Here is a 22,221-nt window from a genome sequence, read left to right as displayed (position 1 = left end):
GCTGAAGCCGACGACCGGCAACTTTCAAAATTAAAATGGCCGCAGAGGAGGAAAATCGCTTAAAGATAAAAATCATGAATATATTACAAGCAAGGGATCATAACATAGTTTTTACAAACCGCACAGATCTACTCAAATATCACGTCCTTAGAGCACTGGCCCTCTACTTCTCGGGCCCCTGCTAGCACGTCTTCAAAGTATCTCTCCGGCTTGCGGTGGTCCTTGCCTTCGGGTGGACCTGCGGTCGCCATGTCAATGGCCTTCATCTTTGCCCAGTGCATCTTGATGCGGGCAAAGGCCATTCGAGCACCCTCTATACAGGCCAAACGCTTTATAGCGTCAATGCGGGGCCGCACATTGATGAGCCGTTTCACGAAACCGAAGTAGCTGCCGGGGATAGGTTCGTCCAACCAGAGTTGGACTATTAAGTCCTTCATGGCCAAGCCAGCCACCCTATGCAGCTTCATCATCTTCTTCATCTGATCTTTATAGGCGTCGGGTGCTCCGGCGCAAGAAACTATGATCGGAACAGCTTCTCGGTCGAGTTCCCCTCCTGGGCTCGGAAGAATTGTGCAGCATCGGCTGCACTCCTCGGCCGATCTGCAAACACATCTGGAGAACTCCACACTCGAGTAAGCAAAGCATATCTTTGACCTCAAATATACTCTGCAAAAGAAAGGCCTTACCAGCTGCTATCTGCTTTGCGTGACGGATCTCTTCGCGAGCACTCTGAGACTTGACCCGCACCTCTTTAGCCTCGTGAAGGGCTTTGGTGAGTTCGAACGATTGGGCCAAAGCCTTCTCTTCCAAATCGTCACATTTGAGGATGGCATCCTTAAGCTCCTACTCGACTTCAGCCACCCGAGCCTCGTGTTGGCGGCGGGCGGCCTGCTCGGTCTTCAATTCTGCAGCCGCATTGTCAGCGGCTGCCTTGTTCGCCTTCGCCTCTTTCTGGGCTTGGGCAAGGGCGCCTTTGAGGGTCTTGACCTTGGCCGTACCAACTATGCTCATAATCAAAGCATTACACGAGTCAGTCTCTGACAATAACTATCACTTGTTATATACAAACAAACCTTTTCAAACCTATACGCATACCTTGCGTCTCATCGAACTGCTTGTTAATGCAGTCGATCTCCTCATCGGCTACTCGAAGCTTCTGATTGAGCTCAGAAACTTTAGCGTCCTGGGCGGTAGCCGCCAATAAGGAAGCCTGTTACAATAACAAAAAAGTATGTTAGCTTTCCCAAATTTTATATGGATCCTCTATCCGGTTTCTTTCCCATCGGACAGAGCCTCAGGGGCTACTATCTTTATACATGCATATTCCTATGTATACATATGAAAAAGCGTTTAGAGCATTACTTTGCATACCTCAAAGACTATCAGTAGGCTGGTAAAAGCTTCGTTCAGTCCGCTCTTGGCAGACTGAACCTTCCCTACCACCATACCCATCAGGGTGCGTTGCTCCTTGATATGTCTCCAACGTATCTATAATTTATGAAGTATTCATGCTATTATATTATCAACCTTGGATGTTTTATATGCATTTTTATATGCTATTTTATATGATTTTTGGGACTAACCTATTAACCTAGTGCCCAGTGCCAGTTTCTGTTTTTTCCTTGTTTTTGAGTTTTACAGAAAAGGAATATCAAACGGAGTCCAATTGACGTGCCAATTTTTGACAATTTTTTATGGACCAAAAGAAGACCCCGAAGTAAAAGAGTTGGGCCAGGAGAGTCCCGGGGCGTCCACGAGGGTGGCCCCCCCAGGCGTGTGGTCCTGCCTCGTGGATGCCTCGGGCACCTCCTTGACGTGAGACCAACGGCAAAAATTCCTATAAATACAGAAACCTCGGAAAATTAACCTAGATCGGGAGTTCCGCTGCCAGAAGCCTCCGTAGCCACCAAAAACCAATCTAGGCCCTCTCTGGCACCCTGCCGGAGGGGGGCGTCATCACCGGAGGGCATGGAGGAGGATCCCGGAGGGGCCATCATCACCATGAAGGCCAAGGACTAGAGGGAGAACCTCTCCCCATCTAGGGGGGAGGCCATGGAGGAGGAAGCACAAGGGGGAGAACCTCTCCTCCTCTCTCTCGGTGGCACCGGAGTGCCATCGGGAGGGGAATCATCGCTGTGGTGATCGTCTTCATCAACATCACCATCATCATCATCACCCTCATCTCTTTTACGTGGTCCACTCTCCCGCACCCCACTGTAATCCCTACTTGAACATGGTGCTTTATGCCACATATTAGGATCCAATGATGTGTTGCCATCCTATGATGTTTTGAGTAGATATCTTTTGTCTTTGGGTTGATTGATGATCTAGATTGGTATGAGTTGTATGTTTTACTTTGATGCTGTCCTATGGTGCCCTCCATGTCGCGCAAGAATGAGGGATTCCCACTGTAGGGTGTTGCAATACGTTTATGATTCGCTTATAGTGGGTTGCGTGAGTGACTAAAACACAAACCCGAGTAAGGGGGTTGTTGCATATGGGATAAAGAGGACTTGATACTTTAATGCTATGGTTGGGTTTTACCTTAATGGTCTTTAGTAGTTGTGGATGCTTGCTAGAGTTCCAATCATAAGTGCATATGATCCAAGTAGAGAAAGTATGTTAGCTTATGCCTCTCCCTCATATGAAACTGCAATAGTGATTACCGGTCTTGTTAACGATTTCCTAGGACAATTCCGCACACCGATCCACCATTATTCCACACTCGCTATTTATAATATTTAGTAATATATTCTAACTTTATGATAACAGAGCCTACTTTCATATTTTAGCTCTCCGATATCATGCAAAGTTATCCACTTCATACCCACAATATAGTTTTATTTCTCATTGCTAGTTGGAAGCAAACATTCGGTGTACGTAGAGTCATATCAGTGGCAGATAGGTCTTGAGAGAATATTGATCTTACCTTTAGATCCTTGTGGGTTCGACACTCCATACTTATCACTTCCAACTTTGGAAATTGCTATGATGATTCCTTGCACTTGGGGATTATCAAGCTCTTTTCTGGCGTCGTTGCCGGGGAGCAATTGCATGGGGTTGATATTCTCGTGTGTGCTTGTTTGCTTTCTTCGCTAAGTAGATTTTGTTTTTCCTTTTTTGTTTCTGTTTAGTTGTGGGCGAAACATACAAAAAAATTAAAAGAATGAAAATACAAAAAAATTACTTCCCTCTCATGCCTAAAAAGTTTTTGAAAAAGAGAAGTGATTGGAAAGTTATGCATTGAAGAAGTGAGGGTCGACCTTGAGCACTCGTGTTCATGCTCACGGAAACAATGTAGAATTTTTCATGGAAGTTTCTCTGTAAATAATTATCCCCTTATTTATATCCATTGTATTATAAAAATAATGTGCCAAGCTTTGGTTTTAGAATGATTAGATTGCTTGTTTACTATGTGCAGAACAAAAACAGAAACTTTGGCTGTAGCACGTGATTTTAATTTTTTTACTGGAAAGTAAAATGGGTCTTAAACTTTTTGAAAATTAATTCTGTATAAATTGTTCAAATTGTAAAATGCATTTCATAATTTTTGGAGTTACATAAGTTTACTAAACCTTCAGATTACTACAGACTGTCCTGTTTTAGACAGATTCTGTTTTTCGTGTGTTGTTTGCTTATTTTGATGAATCAATGGGTAGTATCGGGGGGGGGGGGGTGTAACGCCCTCGATGCGGCTATATCTCCCACGTGTCGAAGCACGACTTAGAGGCATAACCGCATTGAAAGCAATGTCGCAAGTGAGGTAATCTTCACACAACCCATGTAATACATAAGGGAAAGAGATACATAGTTGGCTTACAATCGCCACTTCACACAATTACATGAATAAAACATTACATCATCCAGATACAAACAAGGTCCGACTACGGAACCAAAATAAAAGAAGAACCCCAAATGCGACACGGTCCCCGATCGACACCAACTGGGCTCCACTACTGATCAACTAGAACGAAACACCACAAAGGACAAGATCTTCATCGAGCTCCTCCTGAGCTTGGTTGCGTCAACTGCACGGTCTCATCGGCACCTGCAAGCTGGTTTTGGAAGTATTTGTGAGCCATGGGGACTCAGCAATCTCGCACCCTCGCGATCAAGACTATTTAAGCTTATGGGTAAGGTAAAGGTATGAGGTGGAGCTGCAGCAAGCGACTAGCATATATGGTGGCTAACATACGCAAATGAGAGCGAGAAGAGAAGGCAAAGCACGGTCGATAAAAGTATGATCAAGAAGTGATCCTAGAACAACCTACGTCAAGCATAACTCCAACACTATGTTCACTTCCCGGACACCGCCGGAAAGAGACCATCACGGTAACACACGCGGTTGATCCATTTTAATTAAGGTCAAATTCAGGTTTCCTACAACCGGACGTTAACAAATTCCCATCTGCCCATAACCGCGGGCACGGCTTTCGAAAGTTCAAATCCCTGCAGGGGTGTCCCAACTTAGCCCATGACAAGCTCTCACGGTCAACGAAGGAATAGACCTCCTCCCGAGACGGTCCGATCAGACTCGGTATCCCGGTACAACAAGACATTTCCATAGGGTAAAACTAAACCAGCAACACCGCCCGAATGTGCCGACAAATCCCGATAGGAGCTGCACATATCTCTTTCTCAGGGCACACTCAGATGAGACTAGCTACGAGTAAAACCAACCCTCAAGTTTCCCCGAGGTGGCCCCGCAGGCAACTTAGTTCGGACCAACACTCAGAGGAGCACTGGCCCGGGGGGGGGGGTTAAAATAAAGATGACCCTTGAGTCCACGAAACCCAAGGGAAAAAGAGGCTAGGTGGCGAATGGTAAAACCAATGTTGGGCATTGCTGGAAGAGCTTTACTTAAGGCAAACTGTCAAGGGGTTCCCATTATAGCCCAACCGCGTAAGGGATGCAAAATCCGGGAACATAACACCGATATGACGGAAACTAGGGCGGAAAGAGTGGAACAAAACACCAGGCATAAGGCCGAGCCTTCCACCCTTTACCAAGTATATAGATGCATTAATTAAATAAGATATATTTTGATATCCCAACAAGTAAACATGTTCCAACAAGGAACAACATCTCCATGTTCCAACAAGGAACAAACTTCAATCTTCACCTGCAACTAACAACACTATAAGAGGGGCTGAGCAAAGCGGTAACATAGCCAATCAACGGTTTGCTAGGACAAGGTGGGTTAGAGGCTTGGTTCAACAATATAGGAGGCATGATAAGCAAGTGGTAGGTATCGCAGCATAGGCATAGCAAAAGAGCGAGCATCTAGCAAAGCAAAGATAGTAGTGATTTCGAGGGTATGGTCATCTTGCCTAAAATCCCGCAAAGAAGAAGAACGAGTCCATGAAGAAGACAAACGGACGTAGTCGAACGGATCCTCACAAACGCAATGTTATCGGGACCAACCCAAAGAAGCAACACCGGAAAGAAAGCAAACAAAATAGTAAACAACCAACACATAATCATGGCATGATGCACAATCAAGTATGATGCATGTCCGGTTTAAAGAGGCATGGCATGGCAAAATGCACAAGCAACCCTACAAATTAAGTGGAGCTCAATATGCAACGAGTTGCATATTGACGAAACACCACGACAAGTTATTTAGTTCGATCTCGTTTATGTACCCAACAATATTAAATGTTGTTAAACAAGGCAAGAGGGTGAAGCAAAGTAAAACTACCTAACTAGTCAAGGTTAAATGAGGCTGGAAGCAACGAACAACATTTCCGGTAAATCCCCATATGCCTTAGTAATTTATCAACAACAATTTAAACATTTTAATTGTTGTTATCACGATGCAGATGACATGAACAAGTTTATGCAATTTTTATTAAAAGTTGACAAGAGCATTATGAAGCATTTGTCACCGTGGTGGAAAGGAAAGGGGTGCCACGGCAACGATAATTAAAACGGTGCCACGGCAACGTTCCAGTTCCGGCAACTCATTGAGACGTGGGTGCAAAAGAAAGTGTGGCGGGAGCGTGCAAAAGATGGAAGGTGGGGTGCTCCCGGTAACCGGGTTCCCACATGACGATGACAAGGTAAAAGAGGGCAACATGCACCGACAAATCGAGCACGGTGCAAGCACGAGCATCTCATACATCACACATGCATTCGTTCACGGCGGTCGTCTCGATGGTTATACCTTCGAAGCGTGTGTTCTCGGAGCGGTTGGGTCAAGCGGTGTAGTCGTTCACGATCGTCGTGGGAAGTAGTGGTACTCGGCGATGGTAGAGGAAGTAGTTGTTCACATGACGGTAGTCGAACTTGACGGTTCCGTTACACGGGTCTTCGGCAATGGTAGTGGTACCCATTTTGTAGTCGTGCACATTCCGTAGATGTTCGAAGTCACGATGAGGATATTGATGTCCACGGTTCTTCGAGGGTTGACGGTACATGTTCTGTAGACGTTCGGGCGGTGGTAGTGGTACACATTTAACGTCGACGGTAGTTGTTCACGGTTCGTAGACGAACTTGGCGTATCCGTGCAGTGGTCGAACTTGAGGTGGTCCCGGACCGGCTGGACTTGGCGCATCCGACAGCAAAAGTATGCAAACGGGTTCGGTGGTGACTATGAGGAATCCAACTATGTGGCACTCGGCATCGAGGTCCCGCAGCTCAACAGCGACAGTAGGCAGGCCCTAACAGAGACGAAACAAGGCAGACATAGGCGGAGGAGAAAGCGACGAGGCGGGCGGTCGCGGCAGTGGCTCGCTCGCCTGCAACTGCTGGAGACGGAGGTCGGGCGGATGGAGCTTCTGCTCCGGCGATGCAACGGCGCAGGGAATGGAGGGACGTGCTGCTCCGGGCGCTCGACGGCGTCTCCATCGAGAACTGAGTCGAGGCAGTGGTTCGGCGGCCATGAGTTGGGCTCCTGTTACAGAGAACAAGAGAGATGAGAGGTGGAGGTGGGAAGGAGAAGGAGGAAGAGGCGTGAGGGAAGGGGCCTTGGAGGTCGAGGTCGGCGGGAACGGCGCGGAGGCTGATCCGGGCGGAGGTATGCGGGACCCCGCCGACGGCGTGGCCTGAGACGACGGCGCCATGGGGATTGGTCCCCTGGACGCATCCTGAGATGCTGGAAGAAGCAACATCGGGGTTTGTGGAGAGGCGAGGTGGAGGTGGAGCTGGCGGCGCAAGTAGAACCAGAGGGAGAGGGTCGAGGGAATCGATTGGAGCACGGGGATCGAGCGGATGGGGCGCTGCGAGGGAGATGGTTCTCGGGCTCCTAGCGGCGCTGGTGGGAGCGAGAGGGAGGAGGGGATCGGGTTAGGTTAGCAGCGGGGCTGATTGGGCCTGGCCTTGGGCCGGCGCGAGAGGGAGGGAGGCCCAGGAGGGCAGTGGTGCAGGCCTGGCCAGGGGTGCAGGCCGCCTCTCTCCCTAAATATCTCTCTTTTCCCATTTAAAAAGAAAACAGAAAAGAGAAGGAAAAGAAAGAGAAGGTTGGGATGGAAACTGGGCATGGGGATAATTTTACTGGACTCGCAAAAATGATCTTGATCCAAGAAAAGTATAAATGGGCATGTACCAAGTTTGGATTGGAACTCGTTTGAATTAAATTCAAATGAGTTTGAATAAGAAGTGGGCGTTAGAAAGGTCCCAAAATGTTGAGATTTTTGGAAGACCTCCGGAAAAAGATAAAGAATTTATGGACGAAGTTTGAGGAGCAAACTCGAAGCGGAAATGACATGTGATTATTGCAAGTGTGTTATAGGGTGATTCCGAAAATGGGATATTTAATATAGCTCCCTACACATATTGGGAGATATGTTATAAAGAGAATTTCACCATGTGAATATCCCTCGATTTAAATGGACCGAAGATCCATCCGATTTTATTTGGTTGAGTTAAGAAAAAGAAATGACATGATGCAATGCACACGATGCAAAGATGAATGCAAAGAACCAAACAAAACACACGACGGAACCCGGAAACCCGGGAAGGCATCTGAAGCTCCGGTCTTGGGGTGTCACAACACTCCACCACTACGAGAGGATCTCGTCCCGAGATCTAGAATGGCACCGGAGGGACAACGGAAGAGAAAGGGGAGAGGTAAAACTAAGTTGCTTCTTTGACAAACGAGTGACACCAAAGAACCTTGAAAAAGGTTAAGCCATATCGAGAAAAGAATACAACGGAGATGAATGAAGTTGAAAGCACACCGGTAGGGAAGAGGAAACAAGGAATTACAAATTTGGACAACACTTCGTTTGAAAAGAGATGAAAGACTTGACAAGGTGAAAAGAACTAGAAGAGATGACACAACACTCCGGTTAGATGGATAAACACGAAAAAAAACACGATCCAAGATGACGAGAGAAAAGAGTAACATCGCAATGGCTCCGGAACAAAAGAATAGAAGATAGATAATTGAAATGAAAGAATGGAGAAGAAAATGCCATCTTCTGTCACAAAGAGTTTGAAAAGGCATCTTTAGAAGAAGGGTCGAACGGAGTTGTTGGAACACCAACAACGAAAAGAATAATCTTGATATGGTATTATGAAATACATCTCAAAATTATGAGGCGACAATCTGCCACTCACGAAAAATGAATTGGATTGATATGAACGAGGAGACGAGAAACTTATTTCATCGGAAGGATGAAAGAAGAACTTGGGTCCTATATGGGCACCATAAATAGCAACAATCCTTAGGGAAGGCTTTTAGGTGAAATATAACCCAAGATAGCTCCAACAACGAGATTGATGGATTTAAAATACCTCATTCATAACAACATGTGAGTTATGAAACATGAACTCAAATTATTAAAAATGACATAATACCACCTCCAATGATACGGTAGACAGAAATGCACTCCGGATTACAAGATGAACAAAACTTGAGCTCCTCTGAAAAGAAAGTTGATGAATGTTTCGAGAAGGAATATTAATCCTCTATGAACCAACAAGTAGAACCTCCATGAAGAACTCTGGTAACCAAAGGATAACGAGAAGAAAGGGAAGTTGAAAACACAAGGTAAAACCTTGTAATGATTTAGATGGATCTCCGTGATGATATAATTGAGAGAACTTGGAACTCCGGGAAAGAAAAGATGAACAAAAGAAAATCAAGAATTTGATGAGCCTCCAGAATAAAGAATTAAATTCACTCGATGAAACAAGAATAAGAATTACATTATGCTTATCCTTCACCAATTAAATTGATGACAATCAACGGATTTGGCAGACTACTTATTCTCGTATCAAGGATTACGAGAGATATAGCATAAATTTGAGAAGGTATTGAACGAACCACCGGCAGGGTTGAAACAACGAATAAATTGATATGGTGACCAAGGAAGAGAACTCTTGAACGAACCACCGTAAGAATTAAAAATAAACGAAGAAAAGATAAAGAAGACACCGGGACGAATTATAAAATGAACGAGGATGCTTGAGAGGATTTAGATACATGAGAACGACGAGATCACGAGCCGATTAGAGGATATTTGATTGATGTACCGGTAAGATTAGGAGAACGATAACTGAAAGCTGGGAATGAATAAACCTGCATTGATGGACTCCGGATGAACAAACTGAAAAGGCTCCCAAATTGCTCCGGATGGATAAAAGAATTCTCACAATCGAACAATTGTGAGAGGATGGCAACAAGCTAGAATCATGAATCTTGAGGAGAGTGGAGCAAAATATGGAGGTAAAACTCTTCTTCGGTCTTCAAATCTCCGAGAATGACGACGAGAAACACCATCATGAATTATTTAGAAACTCCGGAAGAATCAAAACGAAGAGGTTGAGCCAACGATGAAAAGAATTCGACAGATCTTGGAGAAAAGCATTTGACTGATGATAAATCATTCTTACGTCAAACTTCAAAAGGAAATTTGAGGATAGCTCCAGGAAAATAAGAAGAGTCAGGTAAGATCCTGGGAAAAGACCTGTGGGTTAGGGCCCACTCAAAGAAACACCGTTGAAATGATTAAGGGAGAGATTGCACCGGTTGAATTAAAAGACAACTTGGGATGGGTGAAACGAACACCGTTGAGAAAGCTGAGATTGGATCTTGCGGATGTTGAAAAGATTGGATCCACTTGAAGAGAAACACGCCGGTGAAAAAGGATTGACAAGACAATCTCGATGATCAAGAAGGATTAGTATTCTCATAGGAAAATGAGAACACCTCTTAGAAAAGGTATGGAATCAACATTTGACATTGAAGCAACTCGAATACCACAACTGAAAACAACACAAAGGATTGGCTTGCAGAATAAGCCGGAACAAACATATGATAGAGATTTCGTCCGAAGTTTTCGTGGTGGGGCCTACACGGGCTCGATCGTACAACACCATCATGTACAAGGCAGTGCACATGACATACGAAGCGTCCCCGAGTCGGCATAGCCAAGGACTCTTTAAGACACAACGAGACCACTGTAAAACCGACCGTGAATAGGCGGACCACTAGACGTCGAACCCCAATTTCATATCATACCTCTGTCGGAAAGATATCCTAAGAGCTATTTGAATTCCCACTTATGGAACTCCCGAAATTTTCTGGTTATGCAATCAGGTGTTGGGGATAAAGGGGAAGCATAATATCTCACCCAAAACTAGCAAATCCTACATCCAGCTGTATCCATCCTTCAACACATAACCAAGAAACCTTCGGAAATCATCTACCTCAACCTTCGAAAAGCATCCGTTATACAAGTTATGGCGATACTCCCGAACTCCCGCCCCAGTACTGGGTGGCGTCGAGGTTATCTCACCAACAACTGCATAAAAGAGATTTTCGATGTCGGCGAACTAAACTCAGGTATTCCAGAACTGCAACGATAAAATTATGACGACAACACCTCAGAGCTCAACTCCCCGGGACACTTCCACAAAACCCCTGACAGGAGGCACCAAGACAATGTTCTCATCATAAAACCATCGGAACGATTCCAAGATACCCGCGTGATCCTAAATTTTTTTTAGTGAAATTTGAGAAGAGAAGAGTCAAAACTCTACGTCAGGATGCCTTACCAGAGCGATGAGGAGACTGGGGAGTAAAAAGAATTCCTAAACTCTCCGATATATAATACCTAAATGACTCAAAACATTTTTCTAGACACAACTCGGCCGCTAAAAACGATCAAGCAAAGGGGCTCCTAAGGTCGGGGAAGGCTCTGATACCAACTTGTAACGCCCTCGATGCGGCTATATCTCCCACGTGTCGAAGCACGACTTAGAGGCATAACCGCATTGAAAGCAATGTCGCAAGTGAGGTAATCTTCACACAACCCATGTAATACATAAGGGAAAGAAATACATAGTTGGCTTACAATCGCCACTTCACACAATTACATGAATAAAACATTACATCATCCAGACACAAACAAGGTCCGACTACGGAACCAAAATAAAAGAAGAATCCCAAATGCGACACGGTCCCCGGTCGACCCCAACTGGGATACACTACTGATCAACTAGAACGAAACACCACAAAGGACAAGATCTTCATCGAGCTCCTCCTGAGCTTGGTTGCGTCAACTGCACGGTCTCATCGGCACCTGCAAGCTGGTTCTGGAAGTATCTGTGAGCCACGGGGACTCAGCATTCTCGCACCCTCGCGATCAAGACTATTTAAGCTTATGGGTAAGGTAAAGGTATGAGGTGATGCTGCAGCAAGCGACTAGCATATATGGTGGCTAACATACGCAAATGAGAGCGAGAAGAGAAGGCAAAGCACGGTCGATAAAAGTATGATCAAGAAGTGATCCTAGAACAACCTACGTCAAGCATAACTCCAACACTGTGTTCACTTCCCGGACACCGCCGGAAAGAGACCATCACGGTAACACACGCGGTTGATCCATTTTAATTAAGGTCAAATTCAGGTTTTCTACAACCGGACGTTAACAAATTCCCATCTGCCCATAACCGCGGGCACGGCTTTCGAAAGTTCAAATCCCTACAGGGGTGTCCCAACTTAGCCCATGACAAGCTCTCACGGTCAACGAAGGAATAGACCTCCTCCTGAGACGGTCCGATCAAACTCGGTATCCCGGTACAACAAGACATTTCCACAGGGTAAAACTAAACCAGCAACACCGCCCAATGTGCCGACAAATCCCGATAGGAGCTGCACATATCTCTTTCTCAGGGCACACTCAGATGAGACTAGCTACGAGTAAAACCAACCCTCAAGTTTCCCCGAGGTGGCCCCGCAGGCAGCTTAGTTCGGACCAACACTCAGAGAAGCACTGGCCCGGGGGGGGTTAAAATAAAGATGACCCTTGAGTCCACGAAACCCAAGGGAAAAAGAGGCTAGGTGGCGAATGGTAAAACCAATGTTGGGCATTGCTGGAAGAGCTTTACTTAAGGCGAACTGTCAAGGGGTTCCCATTATAGCCCAACCGCGTAAGGGACGCAAAATCCGGGAACATAACACCGATATGACGGAAACTAGGGCGGAAAGAGTGGAACAAAACACCAGGCATAAGGCCGAGCCTTCCACCCTTTACCAAGTATATAGATGCATTAATTAAATAAGATATATTGTGATATCCCAACAAGTAAACATGTTCGAACAAGGAACAACATCTCCATGTTCCAACAAGGAACAAACTTCAATCTTCACCTGCAACTAACAACGCTATAAGAGGGGCTGAGCAAAGCGGTAACATAGCCAATCAACGGTTTGCTAGGACAAGGTGGGTTAGAGGCTTGGTTCAACAATATAGGAGGCATGATAAGCAAGTGGTAGGTATCGCAGCATAGGCATAGCAAAAGAGCGAGCATCTAGCAAAGCAAAGATAGTAGTGATTTCGAGGGTATGGTCATCTTGCCTGAAATCCCGCAAAGAAGAAGAACGAGTCCATGAAGAAGACAAACGGACGTAGTCGAACCGATCCTCACAAACGCAATGTTATCGGGACCAACCCAAAGAAGCAACACCGGAAAGAAAGCAAACAAAATAGTAAACAACCAACACATAATCATGGCATGATGCACAATCAAGTATGATGCATGTCCGGTTTAAAGAGGCATGACATGGCAAAATGCACAAGCAACCCTACAAATTAAGTGGACCTCAATATGCAACGAGTTTCATATTGATGAAACACCACGACAAGTTAGTTAGTTCGATCTCGTTTATGTACCCAACAATATAAATGTTGTTAAACAAGGCAAGAGGGTGAAGCAAAGTAAAACTACCTAACTAGTCAAAGTTAAATGAGGCCGGAAGCAACGAACAACATTTCCGGTAAATCCCCATATGCCTTAGTAATTTATCAACAACAATTTAAACATTTTAATTGTTGTTATCACGATGCAGATGACATGAACAAGTTTATGCAATTTTTATTAAAAGTTGACAAGAGCATTATGAAGCATTTGTCACCGTGGTGGAAAGGAAAGGGGTGCCACGACAACGATAATGAAAACGGTGCCACGGCAACGTTCCAGTTCCGGCAACTCATTGAGACGTGGGTGCAAAAGAAAGTGTGGCGGGAGCGTGCAAAAGATGGAAGGTGGGGTGCTCCCGGTAACCGGGTTCCCACATGACGATGACAAGGTAAAAGAGGGCAACGTGCACCGATAAATCGAGCACGGTGCAAGCACGAGCATCTCATACATCACACATGCATTCATTCACGGCGGTCGTCTCGATGGTTATACCTTCGAAGCGTGTGTTCTCGGAGCGGTTCGGGTCAAGCGGTGTAGTCGTTCATGATCGTCGTGGGAAGTAGTGGTACTCGGCGATGGTAGAGGAAGTAGTTGTTCACATGACGGCAGTCGAACTTGACGGTTCCGTTACACGGGTCTTCGGCAATGGTAGTGGTACCCATTTTGTAGTCGTGCACATTCCGTGGATGTTCAAAGTCACGACGAGGATCTTGACGTCCACGGTTCTTCGAGGGTTGACGGTACATGTTCTATAGACGTTCGGGCGGTGGTAGTGGTACACGTTTAACATCGACGGTAGTTGTTCACGGTTCGTAGACGAACTTGGTGTATCCGTGCAGTGGTCGAACTTGAGGTGGTCCCGGACCGGCTGGACTTGGCGCATCCGACAGCAAAAGTATGCAAACGGGTTCGGTGGTGACTATGAGGAATCCAACTATGTGGCACTCGGCGAGGTCCCGCAGCTCAACAGCGACAGTAGGCAGGCCCTAACAGAGACGAAACAAGGCGGACATAGGCGGAGGATAACACGACGAGGCGGGCGGTCGCGGCAGCGGCTCGCTCGCGTGCAACTGCTGGAGACGGAGGTCGGGCGGATGGAGCTTCTACTCCGGTGATGCAGCGGCGCAGGGAATGGAGGGACGTGCTGCTCCGGGCGCTCAACGGCGTCTCCATCGAGAACTGAGTCGAGGCAGCGGTTCAGCGGCCATGAGTTGGGCTCCTGTTACAGAGAACAAGAGAGATGAGAGGTGGAGGTGGGAAGGAGAAGGAGGAAGAGGCACGAGGGAAGGGGCCTTGGAGGTCGAGGTCGGCGGGAATGGCACGGAGGCTGATCCGGGCGGAGGTATGCGGGACCCCGCCGACGGCGTGGCCTGAGACGACGGCGCCATGGGGATTGGTCCCTTGGACGCATCCTACGATGCTGGAAGAAGCAACAGCGGGGTTTGTGGAGAGGCGAGGTGGAGGTGGAGCTGGCGGCGCAAGTAGAACCAGAGGGAGAGGGTCGAGGGAATCGGTTGGAGCATGGGGATCGAGCGGATGGGGCGCTGCGAGGGAGATGGTTCTCGGGCTCCTGGCGGCGCTGGTGGGAGCGAGAGGGAGGAGGGGATCGGGTTAGGTTAGCAGTGGGGCTGGTTGGGCCTGGCCTTGGGCCGGCGCGAGAGGGAGGGAGGCCCAGGAGGGCAGTGGTGCAGGCCTGGCCAGGGGTGCAGGCCGCCTCTCTCCCTAAATATCTCTCTTTTCCCATTTAAAAAGAAAATAGAAAAGAGAAGGAAAAGAAAGAGAAGGTTGGGATGGAAACTGGGCATGGGGATAATTTTACTGGACTCGCAAAAATGATCTTGATCCAAGAAAAGTATAAATGGGCATGTACCAAGTTTGGATTGGAACTCGTTTGAATTAAATTCAAATGAGTTTGAATAAGAAGTGGGCATTAGAAAGGTCCCAGAATGTTGAGATTTTTGGAAGACCTCCGGAAAAAGATAAAGAATTTATGGACGAAGTTTGAGGAGCAAACTCGAAGCGGAAAAGACATGTGATTATTGCAAGTGTGTTATAGGGTGATTCCGAAAACGGAATATTTAATATAGCTCCCTACACATATTGGGAGATATGTTATAAAGAGAATTTCACCATGTGAATATCCCTCGATTTAAATGGACCGAAGATCCATCCGATTTTATTTGGTTGAGTTAAGAAAAAGAAATGACATGATGCAATGCACACGATGCAAAGATGAATGCAAAGAACCAAACAAAACACACGACGGAACCCGGAAACCCTGGAAGGCATCTGAAGCTCCGGTCTTGGGGTGTCACAGGGGGTATGAACCATGGTGAAGTTGGAATACAGTAGATATAGTTCTAATATGAAATTGGAATGAGTTTGCAGAAGTACCTAAAGGTAGTGATTTGCTTTATTATACTAATGTATCTCACAAGGTTTTTGTTAAGTTTTTTGTGGATGAAGTGTTCGAAGAACGAGGAGTTACCGATGTGAGAAGAATAAAGAGAGGCAAGAGATCAAGCTTGGGGATGCCCAAGGCACCCCAAGTAAATATTCTAAGGATACTCAAGCATCTAAGCTTGGGGATGCCCCGGTTGGCATCCCATCTTTCTTCTTCAACAATTATCGGTATACCTCGGTTTTTGTTTCGTTCACATGATTTGTGTCCTTTGTTTTTTTGTTCTTCCTTTGTCAACCATGCTAGTATGAGATAGCCCTTCATTGATTTATAGAATGCTTCATGTGCTTCACTTATATCTTTTAAGTATGATCTTATAGAATTTCTCTTTGTGCTTCACTTAAATCTTTTGAGTATGGTTTTATAGAATGCTTCGTGTGCTTCACTTATACATTTTGAGCTTGGACATTGGTTAGTTTATATTAATTGTAGAAAGCTCCATGAACTTAACTTACATCTTTTGGAGTATGAATAATACTATCATCTAAAGTGGGTTTGGAAGAGTGTCAACTCTAGGAACTAGTGATCCCGCTATTCCGAATGAGAAGAACTTTGCTTATGTGGAGAGTAGAAAAATTTCTATGATTGTAGATCATGAAAAGAATGCTTTATGTGATGGTTATATTGTTGAAATCATTCATGATTCTACTGAAAATTATTATGAGGGAGGAATACATGCTTGTAGGAGTGCAATAATATCAAGTTTTCTCTCTATGTGCTTAAAGTTTTGAAGTTATACTTGTTTTTCCTTCCTATGCTAGTTGATTCTTGTTCCCATAAATTGTGTGCTCACAAAATACCTAGGAATAGGAAGTGGGTTAGGTTTAAATGTGCTAGTCATATTCTTCATGATGCTCTCTTTATGTTCAAGTCTTATCTTTCATGTGAGCATCATTGAAATCATCATGCTTAGCTAAAAGGCATTAAAGAAAAGCGCTTGTTGGGAGACAACCCAATATTTACCCTTACTGTTTTTGTGTGTTTACATGATTAAGATACTGTAGTAATCATGTTTTTGCTTTTGTTTCAATAAAGTTCCAAGTAAGACCTTTGGGAAGACTTGGGTGAAAGTTAATGTGATCTTGCTGTAAAAAACAGAAACTTTGCGCTCACGAGATTAGCTGCCATTTTTTACAGAAGAGTGATTTGGTGCTGATTCTTTTTGCAGAAGATTAATAGACAAATTCCTCACGTCCACCAATTTATTTCATAATTTTTTGAGTAGCAGAAGTATGGTTAGTGTTCAGATCATTACAGACTGTTCTGTTTCTGACAGATTCTGTTTTCATTGCATAGTTTGCTTGTTTTCTAGTTTCTATGACTTATATTACTCAATATAAATTATAGAAATGATATGGTACAGTATGCATTGTGTGAGAATAGTTACGATCTTTGTCTTTGACAGTACCAAGGTGAATGGTTTACTCTTTATCATACTAACCTATCTCACGAAGTTCCATTAAGTTTTGTGTGATTGAAGTTTTCAAGCTTTGGGTGAGATATCAATATGAGGAGAATAAGGAGTGAAAAGACCCTAAGCTTGGGGATGCCCAAGGCACCGCAAGGTAATATTCAAGGAAGACTCAAGCGCCTAAGCTTGGGGATGCCCCGGAAGGCATCCCGTCTTTCGTCTTCAAAACTATCGGTATACCTTACTCGGGGCTATATTTTTATTCGTCACATGATATGTGTTTTTCTTGGAGCGTATTTTCAATTTTACTTGCTGTTTGAATAAAATCATTGGATCTGAAATCTTAAATGAAAAAGAATCCTCCCATGGCTAGTTAATTATTTGACTACTCAGTGTCCTTCACTCATATCTTTTTGGGGTAGTTTGACATTACTCACGTGCTTCACATATATCCTATGAGTAAATGGTTGAATGAATTGAATATCATAAATCTCAATTTATATATGTTTCATATCCTTATACCATGGGGAGTAATGACTTCACATAGAATAAGTATAGTTAGTAAACTTATTAAAAGTTAGCAAACGTAGAATTGGTCACTTGAACAATTCATGAAAGAATATTGAAGGAAGAGAGATTTCACATATAAATATACTATCTTGGACATCTTTTGTAATTGTGAGCACTCATTAAAATATGACATGCTAAAAGGTTGATGTCAGACAAGGAAGACAACATAATGGGTTATGTTTTCTTATGTCCGAAATAAAGTATATTGTCTTGGATCATCCAACATGTTGAGCTTGCTTTTCCCCCTCATGCTAGCCAAATTCTTTGCACCAAGTAGAGATACTACTTGTGCTTCCAAACATTCCTTAAACCAGTTTTGCCATGAGAGTCCACCATACCTACCTATGGATTGAGTAAGATCCTTCAAGTAAGTTGTCATCAGTGCATGCAATAAAAGTTGCCCTCTAAATATGTATGATCTATTAATGTGGAGAAAATAAGTTTTATACGATCTTGTGATGTGGAAGAAATAAAAGCGACGGACTGCATAATAAAGGTCCACATCACAAGTGGCAATATAAAGTGATGTTCTTTTGCATTAAGATTTTGTGCATCCAACCATAAAAGCGCATGACAACCTCTGCTTCCCTCTGCGAAGGGCCTATCTTTTACTTTTATCTTCTACCTTGTGCAAGAGTCATGGTGATCTTCGCCTTTCCTTTTTACATTTTATCCTTTGGCAAGCACATTGTGTTGGAAAGATCCTGATATATATATATATATATATATATATATATATATATATGATTGGATGTAAGTTATCATGAACTATTATTGTTGACATTACCCTTGAGGTAAAAGGTTGGGAGGCGAATCTATAAGCCCCTATCTTTCTCTGTGTCCGATTAAAACTTTGAACCCATAAATATCATGTGAGTGTTAGCAATTTTGAAAGATTAAATGATAGTTATGTGGAGTTTGCTAAACCAAAGCTCTGACATAGACCCTTCCTGAAAATAAGATGAATTGTAATTGATTGATGACTGAGAATATAATTTGTTAGTTTCAAGAAAGTTTATGATCTATGCTTTAACATGTGAATAGCTTCTTACTTGATCATGAAAAGTTTTATGAAGATGAGCTACTGTTATGATATATAATGATGTTATAAAAAGTGATTGAAACTATCATTGATGAAACTTATGCACTTGCTAGCATTCACACTTCATAAATTATTTCTTTTATCATTTACCTACTCGAGGACGAGCAGGAATTAAGCTTGGGGATGCTGATACGTCTCCAACGTATCTATAATTTATGAAGTATTCATGCTATTATATTATCAACCTTGGATGTTTTATATGCATTTATATGCTATTTTATATGATTTTTAGGACTAACCTATTCACCTAGTGCCCAGTGCCAGTTTCTGATTTTTCCTTGTTTTTGAGTTTTACAGAAAAGGAATATCAAACGGAGTCCAATTGACGTGCCAAATTTTGACGATTTTTTATGGACCAAAAGAAGACCCCGGAGTAAAAGAGTTGGGCCAGGAGAGTCCCGGGGCGTCCACGAGGGTGGGGGGCGCGCCCACCCCCCAGGCATGTGGTCCTGCCTCGTGGACGCCTCGGGCACCTCCTTGACATGAGACCGACGCCAAAAATTCCTATAAATACAGAAACCTCGGAAAATTAACCTAGATCGGGAGTTCCGCCGCCAGAAGCCTCCGTAGCCACCGAAAACCAATCTAGGCCCTCTATGGCACCCTGTCAGAGGGGGGCGCCATCACCGGAGGGCATGGAGGAGGACCCCGGAGGGGCCATCATCACCATGAAGGCCAAGGACCAGAGGGAAAACCTCTCCCCATTTAGGGGGGAGGCCGTGGAGGAGGAAGCACAAGGGGGAGAACCTCTCCTCTCTCTCGGTGGCACCGGAGTGCCATCGGGAGGGGAATCATCGCCGTGGTGATCGTCTTCATCAACATCACCATCATCATCACCCTCATCTCTTTTACGCGATCCACTCTCCCGCACCCCGATGTAATCCCTACTTGAACATGGTGCTTTACGCCACATATTATGATCCAATGATGTGTTGCCATCCTATGATGTTTTGAGTAGATATCTTTTGTCTTTCGGTTGATTGATGATCTAGATTGGTATGAGTTGTATGCTTTACTTTGATGCTATCCTATGGTGCCCTCTGTGTCGCGCAAGCGTGAGGGATTCCCGCTGTAGGGTGTTGCAATACGTTTATGATTCGCTTATAGTGGGTTGCGTGAGTGACTGAAACACAAACCCGAGTAAGGGGGTTGTTGCGTATGGGATAAAGAGGACTTGATGCTTTAATGCTATGGTTGGGTTTTACCTTAATGATCTTTAGTAGTTGTGGATGCTTGCTAGAGTTCCAATCATAAGTGCATATGATTCAAGTAGAGAAAGTATGTTAGCTTATGCCTCTCCCTCATATGAAACTGCAATAGTGATTACCGGTCTTGTTAATGATTGCCTAGGACAATTCCACACACCGATCCACCATTATTCCACACTCGCTATTTATAATATTTAGTAATATATTCTAACTTTATGATAACAACACCTACTTACATATTTTAGCTCTTCGATATCATGCAAAGTTATCCACTTCATACCCACAACATAGTTTTATTTCTCATTGCTAGTTGGAAGCAAACGTTCGGTGTACGTAGAGTCATATCAGTGGCAGATAGGGCTTGAGAGAATATTGTTCTTACCTTTAGCTCCTTGTGGGTTCGACACTCCATACTTATCACTTCCACCTTTGGAAATTGCTATGATGACTCCTCCACAATGGAAGCACGTTGCAGTGCTTCCACTAGAGTGTTCACGCCTCCGGATTAGTGGAGGCTGCCGACGAAGCTGACACTGTTGGGGAACGCAGTATTTCAAAAAAAATCCTACGATCACGCAAGATCTATCTAGGAGATGAATAGCAACAAGACGGGAGAGTGTGTCCATGTACCCTCGTCGACCGAAAGCGGAAGCATTTAAAAACGCGGTTGATGTAGTCAAATGTCTTCATGATCCAACCGATCCAAGTACCAAACGTACGACACCTCTGTGTTCAGCACACGTTCACCTCGATGACGTCCCTCGATCTATTGATCCAGTTGAGGAGGAGGGAGAGTTCCGTTAGCACGACGGCGCGGCGACGGTGATGATGAAGTTACCGGCAGGGCTTCGCCTAAGCACTACGACGATATGATCGAGGTGTGTAACTATGGAGGGGGGCACCGCACATGGCTAAGACAAATCTTGTGTGTTCTAGGGTGCTCCTACCCCCGTATATAAAGGAGGGGAGGGGAGGCCGGATGGCCCTCCTTGGGCGCGCCAGGAGAGGGGAATCCTACTAGGACTCCAAGTCCTAGTAGGTTTCCACCTAAGGAAGAGGGGGAAGAAGGAAGGAGAGGGGGAAAGGAAGGAAAGGGGGGCGCCGCCCCTTCCCCTAGTCCAATTTGGACCCAAGGGGGGCAGGGGGCAGCCCCTCCTGGCCCTTAATCTCTTCCCACTAAGGCCCATCGAGGCCCATTAGTTCCCCGGGGGTTCCGATAACCCTCCGGCACTCCGATAATTATCCGGTACCTCTCGGAACTCATCCGGTGTCCGAATAACATTGACCACTATATCAATCTTTATGTCTCGACCATTTCGAGACTCCTCATCATGTCCGTGATCTCATCCGGGACTCTGAACAAACTTCGGTCATCAAATCACATAACCCATAAGACAAATCGTCATCAAACGTTAAGCGTGTGGACCCTACGGGTTCGAGAACTATGTAGACATGACCGCGACACATCTCCGATCAATAACCAATAGCGGAACCTGGATGCTCATATTGTCTCCTACATATTCTACGAAGATATTTATCAGTCAACCCGCATAAAAACATACGTTGTTCCCTTTGTCATCGGTATGTTACTTGTCCGAGTTTCGATCGTTGGTATCATCATACCTAGTTCATTCTCGTTACCGGTAAGTCTCTTTACTCATTCCGTAATGCACCATCCCATGACTAACTCATTAGTCACATTGCTTGCAAGGCTCATAGTGATGTGCATTACCGTGAGGGCCTAGAGATTCCTCCCCGATACATGGAGTGACAAATCCTAATCTCGATCTATGCCAACTCAACAAACACCATCGGAGACACCAATAGAGCATCTTTATAGTCACCCAGTTATGTTGTGATGTTTGATAGCACACAAGGTGTTCCTCTGGTATTCGGGAGTTGCATAATCTCATAGTCTGAGGAACATGTATAAGTCATGAAGAAAGCAACAGCAGAAAAACTAAACGATCATTATGCTAAGCTAACAGATGGGTCTTGGCCATCACATCATTCTCTAATGATGTGATCTCGTTCATCAAATGACAACACATGTCTATGGCTAAGAAACTTAACCATCTTTGATTAACGAGCTAGTCAAGTAGAGGCATACTAGGGACACTCTGTTTGTCTATGTATCCACACATGTACTAAGTTTCCAGTTAATAAAATTCTAGCATGAATAATAAACATTTATTATGATATAAGGAAATATAAATAACAACTTTATTATTGCCTCTAGGGCATATTTCCTTCAGTCTCCCACTTGCACTAGAGTCAATAATCTAGTTCACATCATCATGTGATTTAACACCAATAG

This window comes from Triticum aestivum, chromosome 3A (genome assembly GCF_018294505.1).
Source record: "Triticum aestivum cultivar Chinese Spring chromosome 3A, IWGSC CS RefSeq v2.1, whole genome shotgun sequence".
Taxonomy (NCBI): Eukaryota; Viridiplantae; Streptophyta; class Magnoliopsida; order Poales; family Poaceae; genus Triticum; species Triticum aestivum.
The sequence above is the reverse complement of the archived record's forward strand: the minus strand, read 5'-3'. Positions refer to the sequence as shown.